Below are 21,151 nucleotides of genomic sequence, written 5' to 3'. Positions count from 1 at the left end.
AGGGCAGAGGAACACATTTGCACAGATTTGTGGTGGCCACAACTCCCCGTTGCTGTGAGGAGCAAAGATCTCTCCCTCTCTTCAGCAGAGTGGTCTCTTCTTACCATGAAAAAGGAAACCACGAAAAGAATAAAAAGAAAATAAAAGAATATAAAAGGAAAAAAAGGAACAAAATCCCTTATAGTCTGACTAAACAACATTCTGGATCCCTAGTCTATGCCCAGCCAACTAACCACAACCAAAGCCTCATGGAGACATGGGGACACTCTCTTGTATTAAAGAAAATCACTATGTCAGGCAGGAAGAGTTGAACTCTGCTGTTCAGAGGGGAAAGCAGCCCCATTTCCTGAGTCAATTCTCCCAGACCATGCTGCCTCCTATCAACCTTAAGGTCGGGGCTGGAAGAGTAAGAAAATAAGAGACAGGAGGCTAGTGCAGCACTGGACAATGCTGTATTGGCTTTGAATTCCTGCCTCTTTGGGGAAAGCTCTCACTGCTATTATATGGGTTTTCTTCCAACGTTACCATCAAAAAACAATTAGACAGGTAGAAATCCTAAATTTTCAGTTTGTTTACATTCTACATTTGACAATGGTTTATTCATAGCCGGAAGTACTCCCTTGAGGAGCATTAATCAATTTCCTTTGCTGCATATGTATTTTCCACACAGTTTGCGGGCAGAAAAAAAAATTCAAGTGAGATAAAGTGACTGCAAGAAAACCCACAAAAATCAAAGAGAAGAACTTAGATGTCTTGCCTCTGTTTGTTTGGTTTTTGCCTAGTATTAGGAAAGAAACCCCTGAAAATATATTGCTATATACCAATTTGCTTCTATTCCATTAATTTTAAAAGATAAGAAAGCTGTAAAACAGGCCAAGAATAATCAAAGTATTATTTCAAAGGTTTTTTTATAAGGCTTTTTTCCATCAAGGACACTCAGAAAGGACTAAATAGCTTCCTCGCCCATGTGTACAACACAAGTAACTCAACAGAAAAGAGTCTTTATGCCACATTAGTGTTTAACCCACTGCAAGAAATTTTTGTTTAAATTCTACTGTGGTTGTGAAGCACCACAGAGTAAATAAATGTATGTAGTAGACCAGCTGATATCTGCACCACAGCAGTTAACTATCTTCTCCCTTTACACACAACAAAATCAAATTCTCTTCATTTACAGTTATTTGCTTCCTTTCAAGACACTAACACACAACAGCCACATCCTGCAAAGCACTAAGAGTCCCCAAGGTATCCTTAACTTCATATACATGGCTTGTCCAAGATCTCCTCAAGCAATACTGCACTCCAGAATAGTTTTGTTTTCTATAGTTTTGGTTTTGAGCAGCTTAATAACTGTTTAATTAGTTGTATTAAGCCAAAGAGAGCAAGCAAATCTATTAACAAACACTATTTTAAACTTTGTATAACTCAGGTAATTTCATAAAACTTGAACATAATTGAAGAAGAAATTACACTCAAACAACAGTTTGAAAAATGGGCTGTCCAGCAGCACTCCATAAGAATTGCCTCAGATTCTCATGGCGACCAAAAAGTGAGATTTAATTTTTTAAATGCTAGTGATTGTTACAGAGTATCTATGCTAAAAAATAAAAATAGCTTCTTGCAAATAATTATGCACACATGATCAAAACCCTACCACAAACACCATTTGAAGATTTTGCTGTATGTATTATGCTACACAACTCTCTCTTGGTTCTGCCCATCTTTAAAACCCTTTCAACATGCAAACACAAGTTAACTGTACACCAGCAAAGCAGCATGGCCCAACTGGAAGTACAAAACAGTCGGCATTGGACCCTTGCACTGTCCCCTCTCCCATTTCCCCCTCACACACATCAAGGGCTTTGTTGGGACTAGCTCTAACCTAGCCCCAGGCCGGACACTCAGTAGGAAGCACAGCATCCCTGACGCCCCTGTTCTCCACAGTGCCTGGCTGTGCTCTCCCCCAAACCCCTCTGCAGCATCCAAGGCTGAGTAACAGGGAACGATCAGGGGCTCGATTCAAGGGCACACAGCTGAAAAGCTGAGACAAATGCATCCACAGGAGGCTGCTAATTGTTTCACGAAAGTGCAGCAAACTAAGTACATCTATCTATGTAAAGAATATTGACCAGTTGTCAGGGGTGTTTAACCAAACCATTAGGGCTTTGGGAAGAAATAAATGCATTCTCCCTCATTTCTTAATCCAATTGCTTATATTTGTAACAAGGCATTAGCACCAAGAAGATGTATTATCTCTGTGTTAATTATCTCTGCTAAAGAGAATGAAAAACTCCGTAAGAACTAGCAATACCTCTATTTCACCTGAACAATACATGCTAGTGAAAACACGCCACCCCTGGGGTGTGCTGAGGGGGTAATGACAAGGTGTTGTACATGCCATTTTTTTTTCTTTCTTCACAAACAATTAAAGCGTTCTACAGTTGGTTCCCCTTAAGGGGAAGATAGGCACATTTACAGCATGACATTCTCTGCTGTGGACGAAGAACTGAGCTGTTCCTACACATCATCTGATTCTCAATACCCTGCCACCAGAGCTGCCCAGCTTAGCCCAGCAATGCTACCTTTGAGGGACTACATTCATTTGATCCAGTAAGCCACAGTTCATTGGTGATAGAGCCATGGTTCCCAGAAAAGGGCTGGAAGACCAAGATTACTTTAACAGCTCAACAGTATTCTTTCTTTGAATTTTTCACAACTGAGACTTGTCTGCAGTGTGCTGCCTAGAGAATAGGAATCAAATAGCAAAGCTTTGTGTGCATGTAAGCAAAATTAGAGTCCTGCTCACCCTAAAAACTTCAGTAGAACACAATTTTTCAGAGACAATAGGATTGAATGGAGCCACAAATATTCTCCTAATGCCGAAAAGATGGGAGGGGCTTTCTGCAATTGAGCTTAGATGCTTTTAATTTTATCTTCTTCACACCATGTAAAAGCTTTATAATGTTAATGCAAACCCATTACTCGTGAAAGTGAGAATCCAAGGGCATCAGTGTGACCTACACAGGCTGTTAGCAAACTGAAATAGCAAAACTGATGCTTTCTTGTGATTGTCATCAAGATTTTTTCAACAAATTAGACTGCAGTTAGGTAAACTCTGACTAAATAGTGCTGAGAAAATATTTTTAGCTTTCTTTAAACTATATGTCCAAAAGTCATTCACAGTGAAGGGCAAGCCAACGAAACCATCTATTGATAATTTTGCTCACTAGCAAAAGCTTGCCTTTTTCAGTTGTTTGTACGTTTGCCATCTTTCAACTTTGAGCTGAAATTTTCCATATCAGGTGCCTGCCTTTAAAGAACAAAACAATTTAAAAATACCAAAATAATTCAGCAGGAAAGCTAGGAAAAATAAGTTGCCTTGCCAATGTCTCGAAAAGGTCAGGAGAACATTTCAAAGACATAATTGCACACAAGCACCTACACTTTGAATGCCTGACTTTGCAACCTTACTCTAAGGCTATTTGAAAGAGCTTTTTGTGTGTCATGTACTATTAGATGGGGAGTCGTGTCCCAGTTGAGCTCACCTCAACTTGTATTTTAAAGCATATGTAGTGAAAGCATATGATGCTTTTCATCATATGTTTTTGAAAGTTGTGTTTTCCCAAGAAGGCAGAGATGAGGCAATCACTTGTAGAAAGCTTGTAAGAATCAGGCCCTGGAGCATTTGTCTTTGTTTTCTGGAATGTCCTTCTAGTAAAAAAAAATTTATTGCACAAATAGCCAAAGAGTTAAAGAACTCCTTAGTTACTTATGTTACACAGCTGATACCTACCCTTGACCAGGAAACAAAGCAGGGAGTCCATCTCTGATGTCTGCTGTTCCCCACAGCCTTCCAAGATCATATAACAATATTCACATCAAGCATGACCAGCAGTGCAAGGGACAAGGAAATGAAGAATCATCTCTTGTCATCTTTGTGCTGTAGCAAACCCAGCAGAAGCTGAGTGTGTCAAGAAACAGAATGAGTAAGCAGTTAAGTGGGTGGCTCAATATGTTCATTTTCCTCCACTATTTCCATTTTAAGTGTCAGCTTCCCAAAATGTATTTAATTTGTACTATAAATTTTGATTCCCAAACTCTTAGCATGCTGTTCAATGAAACAATCTGTACATACACATGTAAAAGGAAATATTGCGCAAAACCATAATGACAGCAAGGGCCTTTGTATGAAATCTGTTGCAGCTACATTTACTTCTAGACCTAAAAAATGATAAAAGGTTTTTTGGCTGGATGGATCTAAAGATAAATGAGAAGCAACTCCCCACCATCTTTCCTTCCCTATGCAATCTGCACTAAGTATTCATCCAACAACAGCAGCAGCAGACTGTTAAAGAGGTTTCTGTAGGTTCTTAATCACAATTGTAGCCTCTATTATAACAATATCGTTCTGACTCCTCATTAAAGCACAGCACCATGTTGGAATAACCACATTCCATCACTCCAGTTATTTAACCTTTGGTGTGTCCTATAAATGCAATAGAATTAATGAAAATGCTATTCTCAAGAAAGCTACATTGTAACATGTAGCACTCAAAGAAGGGCTCCTTGTTGTAAATAGCCAGATGAAAAATCACTTGCCATAGCCCCAGGAGGAGTCAGAGCCTCGATAAAAGCCCTCTCCTCTCTGCTCCCTGCCATGGCAGAGTCTCACCCACCCTGCTCCTGTGGCTACTTCAGCAATATGCATCAAGCAGCTTAATCAGAGAGGAAGGAGTCAAATGTGGGAAAACATCCGTACCCAAGTGAGCAGGAGAGAAGCAAGAAGGAGGGCAGAACGTGGCATATGGTACCCAGTAAACGACCACAGCAGGGGAGTTTGCCAAACTGTGCCCCTGCCAGCCTCGTGCCCACCTCAGCAGGCTTCCCACAAGACCAGGCAGTGCTGTAGTCAAGGGTGCCTGCTGCAGTCTTGTCCTACAGCTGCAAAGCGTAACTATCTGCCTGCAGCAATAGAAGCACACCCACTGCAGCAGAATCCCTGTAAAAATCTAATATGTTAGGCATTTGCTTCAACCAAACCTCAGGAGGCTCAGGCTGGCATGGCACTCAATGAACTCCTTTCATCTCATAGGTAAGGACACAGTTCCCTAACACTTCAGGATGCAGCAGTAAGCAGATTGTTCTCATCTGTGCACCACCTGTACAGACAGAGCCAGAGGGAGAGCATAAAAAGCAGGTTCTCATAAGCTAGAATTGTAACTAACAGGAAAGCAACAATTAATGAAAGGTAGGAAAACTTACTGATCCAAGCTCAGAACCTATCCCTACATAGATAGTCAAGGGGGAGAAAATCCCTAACTGCACACCATCAAAACCCATTACTCACTCTAGCTGAATAGGGCAGTGGAATTCTGCAAGCTTGTCACAGAGAGGGATATACTGCATAAACTCTAAATCTAATTGCCACTTTGTTTTGGAAATGTGATAAAAATGGCAAATAAATACTAAATAATTGATTGCAGACTTAAAGCTTTGGTAATTGCAAAAACTGGTAAACCCCTTGTATTTACATTGTTAAAGACACAGTATCTCTTTGTGCCACCCAAATACTGCTGCAGAAGCGGAGTACTTGAAAACGTACATGGAGCAGACAGATGAAGTTACTCATTATCAGTACTATGGTCAGTCCTTCAGGTCTTGTTCTAGACCAAGTATGTACTGGGGCAGAAGCACTACTGCTTAAGGAGAGCTGCAGGCTCACCTCCTGAACTGCAAAGTCCAGCAAAAGGAACAAGGGGTGACAAAAACTGCATGAGCAAAGTTGGGGATTTTTCTTACCTTCAGACATGGTTCTCTTTGAGAAGTCTTCTGCTCCACCGACTTTTCTGAGCATTACTGACTGAGTTGTAGGGTAACAGAAAGAAAAGCCACAATTTTTTTCACCGACAGCATGTTTTCTTCCCTGTCCATCAAGAGACAAGGATGATTCACTTCTCTGCTGGTAAGGCTGGAGGACAGCCTGAGGAATAGAACTATTAGGATTAACTGGGTGTTCCATAATCAAGAGTTTTATGGGCATTCCTCCCTAGCTTTGCAACCTATGTGAAACCATGTGCTAAGAACTCCGGTAGTTTTTAGCAGGTCTTCCCTGCTAGCATTGAACCATGAGTCTTACATATGAATCAGTTTATTTCTATAACGCTCACAAATGGAGAGGGATCTCCAAATCCTGTTTTGCTGACAGCTGCTGCTAACCTCTAGTCCACAATTATCCCACTATCATACTTTAATAATTTATGTTGATTAAAATTTTTTTCTCCAAGTATTTGCAACGACCTTATTAGCAGTGCATCTATTATGGTGGTTTCCCATTCATGTTTCCACATCTATACCAGTCAGTGACCTCAAAAATTGCAGGTCAAGGATGAGCTGAAGCACGAACCCTGATACCCTAGGTTTTAACTTTTATATTTTTCAAATTCTGTACTGCCTAGTGTGTAACACTGAAGTTTCTTGTAGCCTGTTAACTTCTGCTCTCTCATGCTAGGTAGACATAACAAAGCCTCTCCAGGCCTGCTCTCCAAGGACACCCAGACTGTCCTAGGCCCAAAAAGTATAAACCAAAGAGCCTCTAAGGACGGCAAGCAGAGGGGAAATTATATCATTAAACTGAAGCTTTAATTGGATAATTAACTCTGATATGCAAATGAACCAAACCTATAAAAGTGTGACAAACTTGTGACCTGGGGTCCATCTTGGCAGTAGCCTCTGGCTCCCCAGGGGGTACCTTTGAAGGCCTTTCAAATAAATACCTACCTTTATTCCCTTACTCATGTCTAGTCTCTGTTTCTAGGAGGCCTCTTAAGGCATCAACCCAGGCACAACTTCTGTATGTGATGAATCCCCTGATTTGGGACTGAAAAGTATTCTACTTTTTGAAAACATTGCCATCTGCCTAGCACTCCATTTTCTTATGAGCTGCAAAACTGCTCCTCTTGCAGTACTTCATCTTTTTTATCCTGTTTGTATGAAAATTGGACAAAGACATGTAACAGTAATTGGTACAGAGAGAAGTCAAACAGTTCAGTCCTCAAATAGATCTTCTATAATTCAAACTCTAACCTGCTGCTTACTCCTAAAAGCTATGCCACATCTTCACAAATTCAAGTTATTGCCCACAGAGCCACAAAAGTTACACTCCTTTACCACAACTGACCCTGAATTTTTCAAATGCAATACTAAATTGTGAGCTTAACAGCTGTCTGCAGGCTCCAGAATACACAGTGAAATTAAAAAGGTTTTTTTAAAAGACCAAAGTAACGTTGCATAAGCCTAAATTTCCTTAGCAAGCCACTTAAGCCTACTGTGACACTTAAGGCCATTTAGGACACTGGAAAACAGCAAAGACTGAAGCAATCATTCCATTTATTTTTATTTGTAAAGAAAAAGTTACTTCTATCTGTTGAAAAACCTCATTAAAACTTTAAGGATGACCCCTACAGAAGTCCCACCCCAAGCGACACTCAACATGCTTTGCTTGTCTTTTTGTTCAGCAGAAGAGTGAGAAGCCAAAGTACACCTTGGAGCTGGGCAAAAGGTACTTGTGCAGTCTGTGTACCCAGAGTGCCAGTAAATTCTATTTATTGGCCTGGCTGATGAAGTCTGGACTCTTCACACTCATTCAGTCTCGAACTCAGCCACTGGACTTTGAACGTGTGAAGAATCAAACAGATGATCAGCTACACATGGGCTCACAATGGACAAGTTCCAAGCAAACTCTTGACCCCCATCATGTCAAAGACACTTAAGTCATACAACATTTCATATTTCTAGTTTCTGTTAAATCTGTTGTTTGTGTTGATATCAGAAAAGGGATAAACAAATGCAGCTACTTGTTTTTAAATCTATATACAGTGAGTTTCAAATGAATGTCTATGTTAGGCAAATCAGTTTCACATCCTTTCTATACTTATTGCACATCTCAAATAGTCATCACATCTGTAAGAACAGCTTTACTGCTGAGTATGTGCTACATGTAGCTAAATTCACACAGTGTTGTGGGTTTTATCCTGAAAGTATTAAGTCTCTCAAATCAGTTTTGACTAGAGCATGTAATTCACTTCTTAACTATATAAAAACAGGCCAAATAAATGAAAGATTAAGATTATAAAGTGGTGACAAAGTGTGTATATTTTTATACTTTACATGGTATTCTCTGGATATATTTGTCCACACACAATGACTTTTTTCACCAATTAAGAAAATTGCCAACTCAGAAAATGAATGTCAGAAAGAGAGGTCCAAGCAGAACCAGAGTCATTTAGGTTGGAAAAGACCTTCAAGATCATCAAGTCCAACTGTAATAATACATTGGGCATTACAATATAAATGTTTATGCTTGTTTTATAAATGTATCATTCCCACTATGGACAAGCAGAAAACATTACTCCATCTCTTCTTTTTTCCCGTTTCTGAAAGGAACTGCACACAAAGGTGGGGGTCTTTTCACTCCTTGCCTATACATACAAAGGCTTTAGATCACAGGGAACATCCCTATGAATCAGCAACAAAGCGATTTTACTGATTAAATAGATTTATCTGTTGCTCTTGGCAAACATCAGAGCTGATTTTACTTGCTTTTAGAAATAGTAAGTGAAACAAGATTTTACAGATGACATATCTAAACCAGGATTTTTGCACACACTAACAGAAGATGCAGCACTCAAGAATGACATCTGTATTCAAATGTTGAGTGTGAAGACTGCAAAGATGTATCTACTTCAGTCATTCACCAGGACACTGAGAAGATTCTTTTGACATTAACCATCATTGGTGAGCCACAGGCCTACCAAATGTTTCTAAGCCAACATTAGAATTGTCAGTACAACTGCCCAAAGGCACTAAGCAACCTAAAGGTGATATTTAGTGTCCATGTGGGCAAATTGTTTCAGTGCTCTGTCTCAGTCTTATTTTAAAAAATGCCTCCATTAGTATCGATGAAGTCCCATCCACAAGTGTGTAGTGGATAAAAAAAAAGGCAGTATCTGGCTTAGTCTACTTTTATAGTGATTTACATCACAAATTCAGTGGGAGGTCATCTGGTTGACACAGAGGGCAAAGAACAGAGCCAGAAGTCTATAAGTGGTGCTTTACAAGTCCATTGCCATGATTAAAATGAATAATCCAAGAGATAAGCCTCTCATTTCTCAAAGTACTCTAGTCCATACTGCATCACTCTGCAGCAGAACACGCTAAGCTTCTGTCTACATTACATGAATTGCTGGGGTGGGAATAAAAATATTTATGAGCTATTTTAGTACTTAGACTAACACCTCTGTCTCAGTGACCATGTTTTCTTCTTCACCTATCTCTGATGCACAGCTTTAACAAATTCTGGACCTATGTAGTACCAATATTTTTCAGCAGAGCAGTATTATCTAGGAGAATTGTATCATCTTTTTCTAATATAGTTCCCTCCTCAAAAAGGTTTGTCTAGTCCAAATTTATCTTTTAAATTTACTTTCATAGAAACTTACATAATGCCAAACAATTTAATACCCCAAGGTTAGTTTTCTTTTCAAGGATACACACTGCTACTACAGTAGGTTCTACGGTCATCTGCCAAAGCAATGAGGCCTTTGCTATCCCGGACTATTTTGTTTCACACATTTGTAAAGCTGTCAGCTTTATCATTATCGAGAGGCTGCTGAGGAGACCAGAAGTTAATGAGAAGCCTATCACAATGAGTACATGCAATAGTTTAAGTGGTGAGGTTTCCTGAGGTTGCTTCAGCACAGCATCAATTATCTCTCACTGATGCCAGAAAAACTTATCCTTTAAGCATAATCTCTAATTCATCTTGATCAACATACATAAACATTTTGTAAAAACACTCTCGTAAGGCCTAACTAATCATTTAAAGATCTTGCTTGGATTAACAGCCAAAACCCAAGGTTTTGCTAAATAAGAACATATTAGTACAAAAAGCACCTGTGAAAAGCCTGAAGGATTTAATTTATAACCAAGCCTGCAGTTCTCTGCTTCCTACTTTCACAACAAAATTGAAAAAATGAAGACAGGAAGAGGAAATAATAATTCATTCATCAGCTTTGAAACCTTCCTAGACCTTGGAAGAATCACCAAGACAGTATTTAGAGGAAGGACCCACCCAGCACAAGAAAAGCTGGCCTTGTCAACCTCTCTAAAAACAGAACTAAAAAAAAGGAAACCATCAGTTTCCATTCATAATTACAAGATAAACCAAGAAATAAAACATTTTCTTCATGTTTTCAGTTAATTGGATCTTTAAAATATCTCAATATGAAATAATAAGCTAAAATGCATCTTGCCCAAATCATAACTGTGTCAGAGCTACACTACATCTAAAGGTCTAGGCATCTAGACCTATTTTAACCCCATAGTTTCTATAGCACAAGAAAAGAAATTACCAGTAAACTAACCCAAGGGAGGGTGTTTGCTCTGAACCATCACATTCTGTTAATTTAATGGTCATGTTAGTCAGTGCATTGGTTTACCATGCTGCTTTACAGCAGGAACTATATTCAACATCCAAAATTTTGTGGCTCCAAGGGAAAAAAAGGAAAGCATGTTAGCTTCCTTTACTTGGAATTGAAGGACTGTCATAACATGCTCTGCAGTAATGTTGCTTAACAAAGATGTAATAAAAATATTTACAGATTCAACTATTACAAGGCTTGGATCATCAGAAAATAGCTATCATAAAACAAAGCATCTGGAGGAACAGTGAGCAAAAGGACACTTCAGTACATGAACTCTGTGGCAAGGCCAAACATAGCAACTCCAGTGAGGAAAAAATCAAGGCAGTTGGGATAGTCATTATAAGCCACTGCAAAATAAATTAACATGAGAAAGATAAGAAATTACACTTCTGAACAAATATCCTCTGAAAATTAGAGGCGGAATAACGTTCTGTATGCCTTGTCCCATATGCCCTCAGCTGCACAGCAACATCCTCAGCCTCTGCATCCCTCTTTGCTTACAACTACAATTCCCTACCCGTGAGAGCCTGAGGCTGCTCCTCACATACCCCTAAACTCTCTACCTTATCCCCTCAGACTGCACAGGGCTGACTATGTCACTGCAGGAGGGAGAGCACCAACAGAGCTCCCTAGACAATCTCTTCACCCAAACAGGGAGCTGCAGGGACTCTGCCAGAAGTTACAAACTCCACAGCATCCACCTCCCTGTCAGCACTGGCAGCAAGTTCAAAAGGATGGTCACAGACAGCATTAGCACCTGGACCTTGGCAAGAAAACACTGCTTAGAATATTTTGCAATATGCATCTTGCAGAGCTTTTCCTTACACAATCCAAGTATGGTAATTAGAAACGAGGAAACAGTTCCTCCAAAAATACATCCCATAGATTACCTGAATAGTTGTATTAGTCACTTTAAAAAAAGAAAATTAAAAGTAATCAGTTGGTTACCAGAAATTGCAGATAGGACCTGAAAATTTCATGGCCTTAAATAACATTCTGGTAGCAAAAATTAGTAATAGCAAGTTAGTTATGAATAACACATTTTCATAAGAAGTGCCACAGCTATGCCTCTGTCACTCAAATCAAAGTAACAGTTAAAAAAATTTTTATATGCTCTAAAACTCGTAACTCCACCATTTGCTTCTTCAAAGGAAAAAAGAACTGAACTCTATTTGTATTTTTACTAGTTATATGTCATTACTAGAATAGACTTGGAGGGGCTTTTCTGTGGAGGGGGTTGTTTCAGCAGATATGTCTCCATCTTTGGAAAAAAAATTAGAGCTTTTATATGCAAAAACATTCAGAAGAACAAGCACCAGGAAGAAATTAAACCAGGCTCAGCTGCAGAATTTTCTATTCTCACTAATACCCACACTAAACTATACCTTCTAGACATGGCTACAGTAATGCAGATTCCTCCCAGCACTTTTCACATACTTTGCAATTACACCTTTTAATGAGCTGATTTTTCAATGAGATCTTATTTAGATTTGACAACCCACTAAAATAAAGGTTTTTCTATTGAGCAGACCCTCCCATAGATAAAAGAATCTGAAGAATAAACAGGTTATGCAGTTCAGAATCTGTATAGTCTGGCAATACATATATATATGTCCAATACATCATGTGCAGTATCCAGAATAACAGCTATTTGGTACCTAACACCAAGCATATTTCTCTTGGTGGTGTCTCTTGTGGGAGAAGGAGGTTTCACCACTCTGAAAGTCTCAAGAGTTTTGAGAAAGCAATCTGCCTTTTCTATAGAAACATGCATGACAAAGTATTTTGCAAAAGCAGCAGAAGTAGATATTTCATAGAAAGCAGATTACCGTTCGCATGGTTGTAACTTTATAAAGCAAGATATATTTGAAAAATAAAGCAGAACTACACAGATTTTAAGTGAAATAATAACTGCTGACTTCTGGTAACAGTAGCCTCTAGTTTTGCTTGGCTACAGAAGCAATCATTCTGAAATCCCTTTGTTTGTATCCAAAGTAAACATCTTAGGATAAAATAATCTCAACCTGCAGTTTTTAGGAGGGCAAATAAACTTTCCTGTGTCAAACACATGATTAAAGCAACTCATTACACTGTTCCATCACTGCAGCTCTTGGCATCGTTTCCTATGAAACTGATTAGCATAATAATACTTGCATCCTTCAGTTATTTTCCTCATCCATTTAAGTATGGATAATTTCATTCTGAAAATATTTTCAATGTCAAAAATTATAATTTATAGGACCCATAGAATATAACACCGTTTGGGGGCTTCTTACTAAAATAATGGAGTTTTAACAGTGCTGGCAAATTCCAAAGGCAATGTAGGAAGACAACTGAATTAGTCTTTGAGACAACTGCACAAGGCAGAGCAGGAAAGAATGAAATGTCAGACATTCTGATTCCCTACACTGCAGCAGGAGGTCTTGATTTCAGGAACTGGCAATCAAGGATTGGTTCTTTGACTGAAGGATTCCCAAATAGCCAAGAAATTAGTTTATAGCAAGGCCTCTGTCAAGAGTTATTTATGACCTACCTGAATTACCACAACACCACACTGCCACAGCAGCTGCAGGAGGGGAGAACAAGTCCAAAGGGAAAGTATCCAACCTGGTGAAAATGCACAGACTCCAAGAGAGCAATCAAATACCAAGGTGAAATTGCTTCAAGCATTGAAAAAATCAGAAAAATGGTAGAGAAAATGAAGCCAAGAGAGTGTCATTATTGCACTGAAAATAAAAATCCTCAGGCAAAAGAGACTCCATCAGTCTGGAAAAATAAGAAGCCTAAATAGCTTCAGGACACATTCCTATAAAAGGTGAATGCTGAATGCTAGCTAGGATCAGCCTCCAAGAATCTTCAGTTTTTCATGTTGCTTGGGAAAGTAACGTACACCATCTCCATCCTTCTATGCAAAAAGGAAGAATCACTTGCAGAAAGATAACATGACATAAATATACTAAGCCAACTGCTGCAGGAAGAGTAACTAACAACTAGTCACACAAAGAATATTTGTCATATTTGAGACAGTCTACTTCAGTAAAAGCAATTCCAAAGTGATTTTCCTACCTGTACATCTGTGGTCAGCAGGGAGACTGGCTGTGCAGGCTGGGGCTGCAGCCAAACAGCCCAGCAGAAGAGACATTATGTCCTCTTTAACCTCACTGACAGCAAACACAAGAGGTACCTCTGACATCCTCAAAGCCAAATGAAGAAGAAAATAAATTAATTTCTCATACAGTGGTTTAAAAGTCTCATCCTTCTACAGAGCGATCACAAAGACTCCTCTCATATTCAATGAAATAATCTCTTGGCTGTGCTTTCTTGGCATTTGTTTCTTCAGCATCCTCTTTTTAATCAGAAGTGTAACCATACTGCTTGTGGGGAAGGAGCTTATTGAAAAAAAACAAACAACCTTTTATTGTGCTGCATAGCATCTTTAGAGAGTGTCTGCCTTTCTTTCTCCTACCATCAATCTTAAACACACATGAAGCATGGGGTTTTCATCTCTGAAACTATAGTTACACATGAACTAAAGACTCACCACTATGTTATCATGGCAACAAAAATAATAAAGCTTTCATCAGTACTATGGGGGTAAAAGAAACAAACACAGTAACTCCTACACGATCCAAAGTTAGTTTTTGCTTGAAAACTCTCTATCTTATTCCGTATTCTGAAGTCTTGGGACACTGGAAGAGTACAGAAAGAGTAATCACAGCACCATACTTTTGTTAAATACAACAAAAGTTTTTAAAAGCATGATAAAAAACCCCCAGAACGCACTGGGATTCAACAAGTCTGCTGACAACATGATATTGTCACTCGTAGTAGTTCAGTGTTGGCACCACAGTGCAACACTCCCGCAAGTCTTGGCAAACCCTACTGTTGTAAAGGTGAGCAAGGTGATCTTGGGCAGAACCACAAACACACTGAAAGAACTGGGTCAATACTTAGCTTTCAACTACTCAGGGGCAGCACAGATACAAGACTGACTAGATAATTGCATCAAGTCAAAGCATGTCTCAGTTGAACCTACACATAGCAGGAAATCACAATGGCAGTAGACTACTTTTTCTTATAATCTGGGCTTCTATGTGCTGTTTTTACATCTTTAGTCAAATTGACTTCCATCTCCCAAGAAATTCCCACTATAGGCAAGGCCACAGACCAAGATCGAGGGGCAGATTCTGAGATGACAGCAACAAGGTTATGGTAGAGAGTGAGTGGGGGGAAAAATAAAAATCTGAGCAAATATTCACAGGTTGAACACCATCACTGTGGCTTTTCCAGACGTTTGAAAAACAGTGATCACATTCCAAATTGTTTCAAAGCAGCATACATTTAAATCCAACTTACAGGGCAAACACCACGATTATCTGGAAAATATATTGCAGATGTACAGTTTTTAACTTGACAATGTAATTAATGATCTTCACCATTAACTGATGACCAGTTTGCTTTGCAGTAAAATAAAATGTTCTATTTTTAAGTGTCAAGATAAGATTGGGGGGAAAAAAAGAACAGGAAAGAGCAAAGGTATTTGGCCATAAAACAAGGTATAGCAGCTGCTTTAAAATGGCTAGCCGTCTCTGGCAAAGGCTAGAAATACTAAAGTCAAGACCACATTAAGTCTCACTGCAAGCATTCTGCACTGCTCCCCTGCTCTACACATCCAGCCTATTCTGCCAAGCTGCCAGACACATCAGAGATGCCAGGCTCCTGTGTTCCTGACTTTCAACACCAGGCACTGGCTTTACAGGATAGACAAAGTATGGCTAGCCAGGATGAAGCTTTCACACAAACTACTCTTGCTTACAGGAAAAAAAAAATTAGAGGAGAAATGTTATGAAAAATTTTTAACTGGATTCATGAGACATTTTCCCCCCTTCCCTGCCCCATTCCAAGGAAAGGATTTTGTAGGTCCATCACAACCTTTGTTGTCTATATGAATACATACTTCCAACTATCCTGTATCTCCCTGTATTTTGCCAGTAATAGATACTCCAACACCATCCTGTATATCCCTGTGTTTTGGCTCCATGCATACAGTAATTGATACAAGGAACAATTTCTCCAGTAGATTATTTCTATAAGATTACATGGGAAGGGTCCTGCCGCTAACATTCTGCAAGCTCTGCTTTCTCTCCTGGCCAACCAGTCCTTCCCCTAAAAGCACACCATTTCACAAGACAGAACATACTTTAAAGTGAGCAGGAGCATGGAATTATTTCCTGAGCTGTTCCCTTCCAAGTCTCTGAATGATCCTAGGTATCACTGTATCCCGCAGCCGTAGGGAAAAGAGGCGAGAGATCCAGCAGGCAGGAATTGTGCAGCAAGATTGTAAAATAATTAAATAAATCACACTCTTTTCTAGGCTTTTTTCTTCATAGTCTAATTGGACAAAGGATCAGTCACCCCTAGGGGGTGATTGGCTAAAATCCTAAAACATCCATTATCAAAATATTTTTCTACTGTACCATAAACATCGTTCTACAAGGTTGCAGGTGTTCATAGTTTACAGAACTCTGCTAATATCTTCGTGAGAGAGAAAAGTACCCACGGGCTTAGAAAGAAGCAAGAAAATTTCTTGCTAACAGCATTTTTGTATCCACACCTAGGTGCAGTTATTTGGCAGTTAAACTTTTCCTCTTGCTTTTCACACCTCTCAGAACGAAGTACAGTGGAGTCCTCAGGAAAGAAGGCACTCACACAGATTTGTAAAACCAAATATGAAGCCATTATCATAATGACTCAATTAATTAAGCAGCTAGGCATGGCTGGAAGTGACCTGCTGGGAGAGACAGTGGTAAACTTCTCATACAGTGTATAAACTATCAAGAAACAAACCCTAGAGCAGTCAACAGCAAAGGAAGCATTAATCATTATTATCACTGGAAACACCATGAAGCTTATCTTAAAAGTTAAAGAACCACTTGAGAAAAGCAGCAATTCTCCCTAGTGCATTGCCTAGATTATTTTACTGCTATTGAGCACTAAATCATCACAGAAAAGAGAGAAGCCTGGCGTTCTTTGGTTCTTAGTAGGTCATCTGACACCATTAGGAGCTCATTTAAAAGCTGTTATGTGTCAGGCCATCTCAGGTCTTTCCAGACAGATGCTAAATACCTCCCTGATGTCTTGAGTCTTGAATCGTCCTGAAGCTAGACTCTCCAGCCTTTTTTTAAAAGGGATCCAAAATTATAATTGCAATGGAACTGCCACTACCCACACAGCCAAGCGTGACAGGTACCCCAGACACCTTCCTGATGTAGTAAAATCTTTTATACAGCAACCAAAACACACATCATACATGCAATGGTAAAACAGTAAAAACAAAAAAGTTAAACTAAAAAAACCCAAAACAACAACAACAAAAAAACACCCCACCAAACCAAATGAAACAAACAAAACCCATTGTATTTTCAAAAACATGAAAGAGGGAGGAAAATCTTCAAGTTTTGTATCTCAACAAAATCTGGTGTAGAGATTAATGAGTAGCCAAGTCACCTGAGAAGCAACTGATGATATCAAGTTATAAAAACACACAGCATGTTTACATCTTTTCTACAACATTACTCTTTCATATAATTTAATTTCATATTTGCATTCATCCATTAATTACTTTATTGGAGCATAATAAACCCAAAGGGGCAACGCAACATTACACCCAAATGCTCCCCAATGCATTCAGATATCAACCCCTAATTAGAAACATACCAAGTTCATGAAGAGAAAATGCATTTTGAACAACCACTAAAAATACAGGTAGGCATGAAAATCAACCACAAAAAAAAAACCCAACCCAAAACAAACACAAAAAACAAAAAAACCAAACCAACACACAAACTATTTTATTAACTCAACAGTATAGCTGACCTTTTACATACACAGCCAGGAAGACCAAAGAACAAGTTCCCCTGCCCAAGATGCAAGTAACTCGTATTTTTCCACTGGGGGGCATTCACTGGTCCTACCCTGAAAGATGGCATTCATTTCTGACTACCACTATCCAGCACTCACAAAGATAACATTCACTTGGGATACCAAGAGTTTTACCAAAGGCTCCTGATTAGTCTTTTCTACCTAAGTACCCTACAGATCAAATCCTACTTTGGTGTAACAGGCCTGAAGAACACACAAAATCTCCGCCTGCAACACCTCTGTTCAAGCAATTCTGTTGGGACAAGGAGTGCTCTGTATCTCAGTCAGCCACAGCAGCACAAGAGTCTGCACCTGTCTTCCTCCTACAGCAGCTTTTTGCAGAAACCACCAGCTCAGGCTGTAGGTCCGCACACAAATTTTGCAGCACACACATCACTCTGTGGATGCAATGTTTGGTCTTCTGCATTCTCTAGTTGTTCTCATTCTTATTTTCATCTCCGTCTTACAAGAAATGGGCCTGTGGCCATTGTCCACACAGAAACTTGTTTTAATTAAGAACTAATGCAAATCACTACATAGGCACTCTAGTACCAGCTTTAGTTCTAGCTATCTCCTGATGACCATCAGCTCAAAACTTGATACTTGCCCATACACAATTTTTTTAATAAAAACCTTTCAAATAAACCATTCCAACTTGTACTTACAGTATACCAAAAAGAGCACGAGATGGAAAGAAATATTTCCAATATATGCAAGTTATTTAGCAGTGTAAACCATACTTGACTTTCTTATTCATATACTTCTGCTGCAATACTGAATTAAAATAGCCTTTTCAAAAAAGTTGTATCTTCCAATAACCGCCATGTTCAGTTCTTGGATTCATGCAAGGAAAAAACACTATAATTTCCCACTGCTAAAATTATGCAGTATGCTAAATTTAGTGCATAAAAAGTCAATTTAACATATTCTGTGCATTTCTATTATCATGCAAAATATATACAACACTTCTACACATAGATGAAGGGGAAGATAATAAACTGAGCAAGTGGGAACTATGTTCTTTAGAACATACAGATATCCAGACACAAACACTACTTGAGTAGTGTTTGGAGAGCTGTGCAATATGTGCTCCTGGCTGCAATATGCCACAACACAAGCTAGAGACATTCTGCAATCCTTGAGTAGGTGTACAGATAAGTAAACAAACTAAATGGCATTTCAAATTAAATATAAGGTTCTAGACTATACCCCACCAATGGTGCATTTCAGCAGGGTCGTATCTTTTGCCTCACAACTGTTCAAACCAGACAGAAAATGCTGCAACCTTCTTAGGTTAAAAAGCTGATCTTTCCTCTCCTGTTGAACAGAACACTGTGCTCACACTGTTCCTTTCCAATCCTCAAATTTCTAAAAACTATGCCAAATGCACTTGCAGTAGGATATAGCTGTTTATTCAAGCTGAGGGCTGTATATCATTGGAGAAGTTAAAAGCTGGTCTCAAGTAAGATACAGTTTCCTCTTTGCAGAGCAGGGCTACATGGAAGCCAAGCACCAGCTTTATGCCAATTTTCTTCAGTAAGCTAAGAAAAATGTGTGGTCCTCCATACTTGGAAGACAAGGTACTGCTATACAGGATAAGAGTGTACTCTTAAGCTCCAGGGTTTTTTACTTGTCAGGATGTAAGTCTTGATAATTTCAAAAGGAACAAAATTGCTCTCTTCCCCAGACATCACAGGCACTGCCACAAGCAGGTACAAGGTGCAGCTTCCCAACATCTCAGTTCTCTGCTCTGCATTGCCCCACTTAACATGCTCCCTGTTCCTCTCGGTCTCATCTCTTCCTGATGAACGGGATCATCCATCCAGCACCAGCTCACATCTAAACATGATACTGGCCATTAGCCCTTAGAAAGGTGAGCTCTTTGGGCAAAGTCACAAGATTTTATCACAAGTGCTTGTATGTCAGCTTTTCACAGCTCATGGGACATCGTTACAGTCTTTACGCTGATCAATGCAAATGAGGATATTAACCTCATCTCATTAAAACAACCTTTTTCCTACCACTTAAGCTTTGCCTGCTCCCCACACCCATGCCCCTCCCAGCAGAGCTGCTGAGCCTAGGCAAAGCACGATGCTTAACTCACTCACATTTCACTCTCCCAAGCCAAACAATTTACTTCTCCTCCTCCATCTACTGCTGCAACCCAGCTTCTTCTGCAGAAAGGTACCACGGTCCTTGGACTGGTCTATATAACCTATGCTCAACATGAGAATATAAAATAATTAAAGTACTTAAAATGGTTAAAATAAAAAAAATTAAAAAGCAGCCAAGTCTTCAAAGTTGGGAGGTATTGCTGCAGGGAATGCTCCTCTGTGGCAACCAAGGGTACCACGAGAATATTCTGAAGTCCACAAAAAGGCTCCAATTTGATCTCCAGACCAAACTGAGATTTGGATCAGTCCATTGAAATTAGTCACTTCTAAGCACTAGCTCGGTCCACCACAGTATTGTATCTCACTACCATGTATGAGGGTAGCTCCCACTCATCCATAAAGACATAGCAAAAAGAAGTATTGAATATGAACAGAATTGTAAATCTGCATTCAGCACACAGATGCCACAGCAGCACTGCCAAGCAAACAATAAACAAATGTACTTGCTGCGAGTTAAGTCATCTCTATTTTTTTCTCAGTTCTAATAAAAACTCAGTCTTTTTTGTGCTTCTAATAAGAACTTACCTAGAAACAATCCCTCAAAATTCATTCTTCAGCAGTGTTAGGGCTGATATTTAAAGTCATACAGTTTTGCCAAACAAACCTTGCCTAGCTCAAAGTAGAATCAGCATAACAAAATTAACAACATTAAAATTTTCTTTTTCAGACTCTTTAAAAGTAAAATAACAGGGTTTAGTGATTAGGCATTTGTGTTCAAACCAATCCCTCCTCCATTGATGGCAATGGGAAAATTGCCACTTATTTCAGACTGCAGAAACTATGTTTATACTGAAAATCTGCATTGCTTTAGGGAGCAACTGCCACTGTGAATCATAACACAGAGCGAGAAATTCACAAGCTACATGAATACCATGACTTGCATTTCCAAATCATACACAAGTACAACCGATTTTACATAACACTAGAAGACAAGCCTTCCTTCAGGATACATCCATGTGTATGTCCCAGAACAAACCTGCCTTTACCCCTGTGCCAAGGCTTGGGTGTCACCCACAGAGCGAGGCCGGCTCCAGCAGAGCTCATGCACAGCATTCCCAGTGAAGGCTGTGCAGCTTCCAGGCAGTCTGCGGGACTGGGCTCCATCTACCACTGAGCACAAAACACTTGCAGAAAGTCTTTTTTCTTATGTTTCATGAATTCCAACATCTATTTTTTAGCCAGTGCTGAGAGAATTTTTTATTACAGCATTTACATGAGGGAGCCTGGAGGTATGTCATACTCCAGTGGAATATAGTTCTTCTATTAAACTATTACATTTGATAAATTAACGCAATAACCTCCTACATAATCTCATTTAGAAAAAGAGAAGGGATCTTATGGCAATCCATTCACAGTGTTCTCTCCTGATAGCTCTAGCTCAAAGAGTCCAGCAGTCCCTCTAGGTGAGCAAATGCAACTTCTAATCAGATATTCATGGAAGCTGTTATAAAATTAAATTAAAAGAACAACAACAACAAATCACATGTGTCTTCAAAGCAAAACTACAGCTTATAAAAAGATTAAATGCCAGAACCCAGAACTCATCTATATTTACAATAAATGTTGCCTATAATG

At 39.2% G+C, this 21,151-nt stretch overlaps 1 protein-coding gene across 2 annotated transcripts in view; it reads right to left on the bottom strand.

Annotated features, from left to right (window-relative positions):
• Positions 1-21,151, bottom strand: part of PLCL1 (phospholipase C like 1 (inactive)) — a 187,651-nt gene that overhangs the window by 156,545 nt on the left and 9,955 nt on the right. The gene's annotated exons all lie outside the window — the stretch shown is intronic.

This window comes from Aphelocoma coerulescens, chromosome 7 (assembly GCF_041296385.1).
Source record: "Aphelocoma coerulescens isolate FSJ_1873_10779 chromosome 7, UR_Acoe_1.0, whole genome shotgun sequence".
In the NCBI taxonomy this organism is placed as follows: Eukaryota; Metazoa; Chordata; class Aves; order Passeriformes; family Corvidae; genus Aphelocoma; species Aphelocoma coerulescens.
The sequence above is the reverse complement of the archived record's forward strand: the minus strand, read 5'-3'. Positions and strand labels throughout refer to the sequence as shown.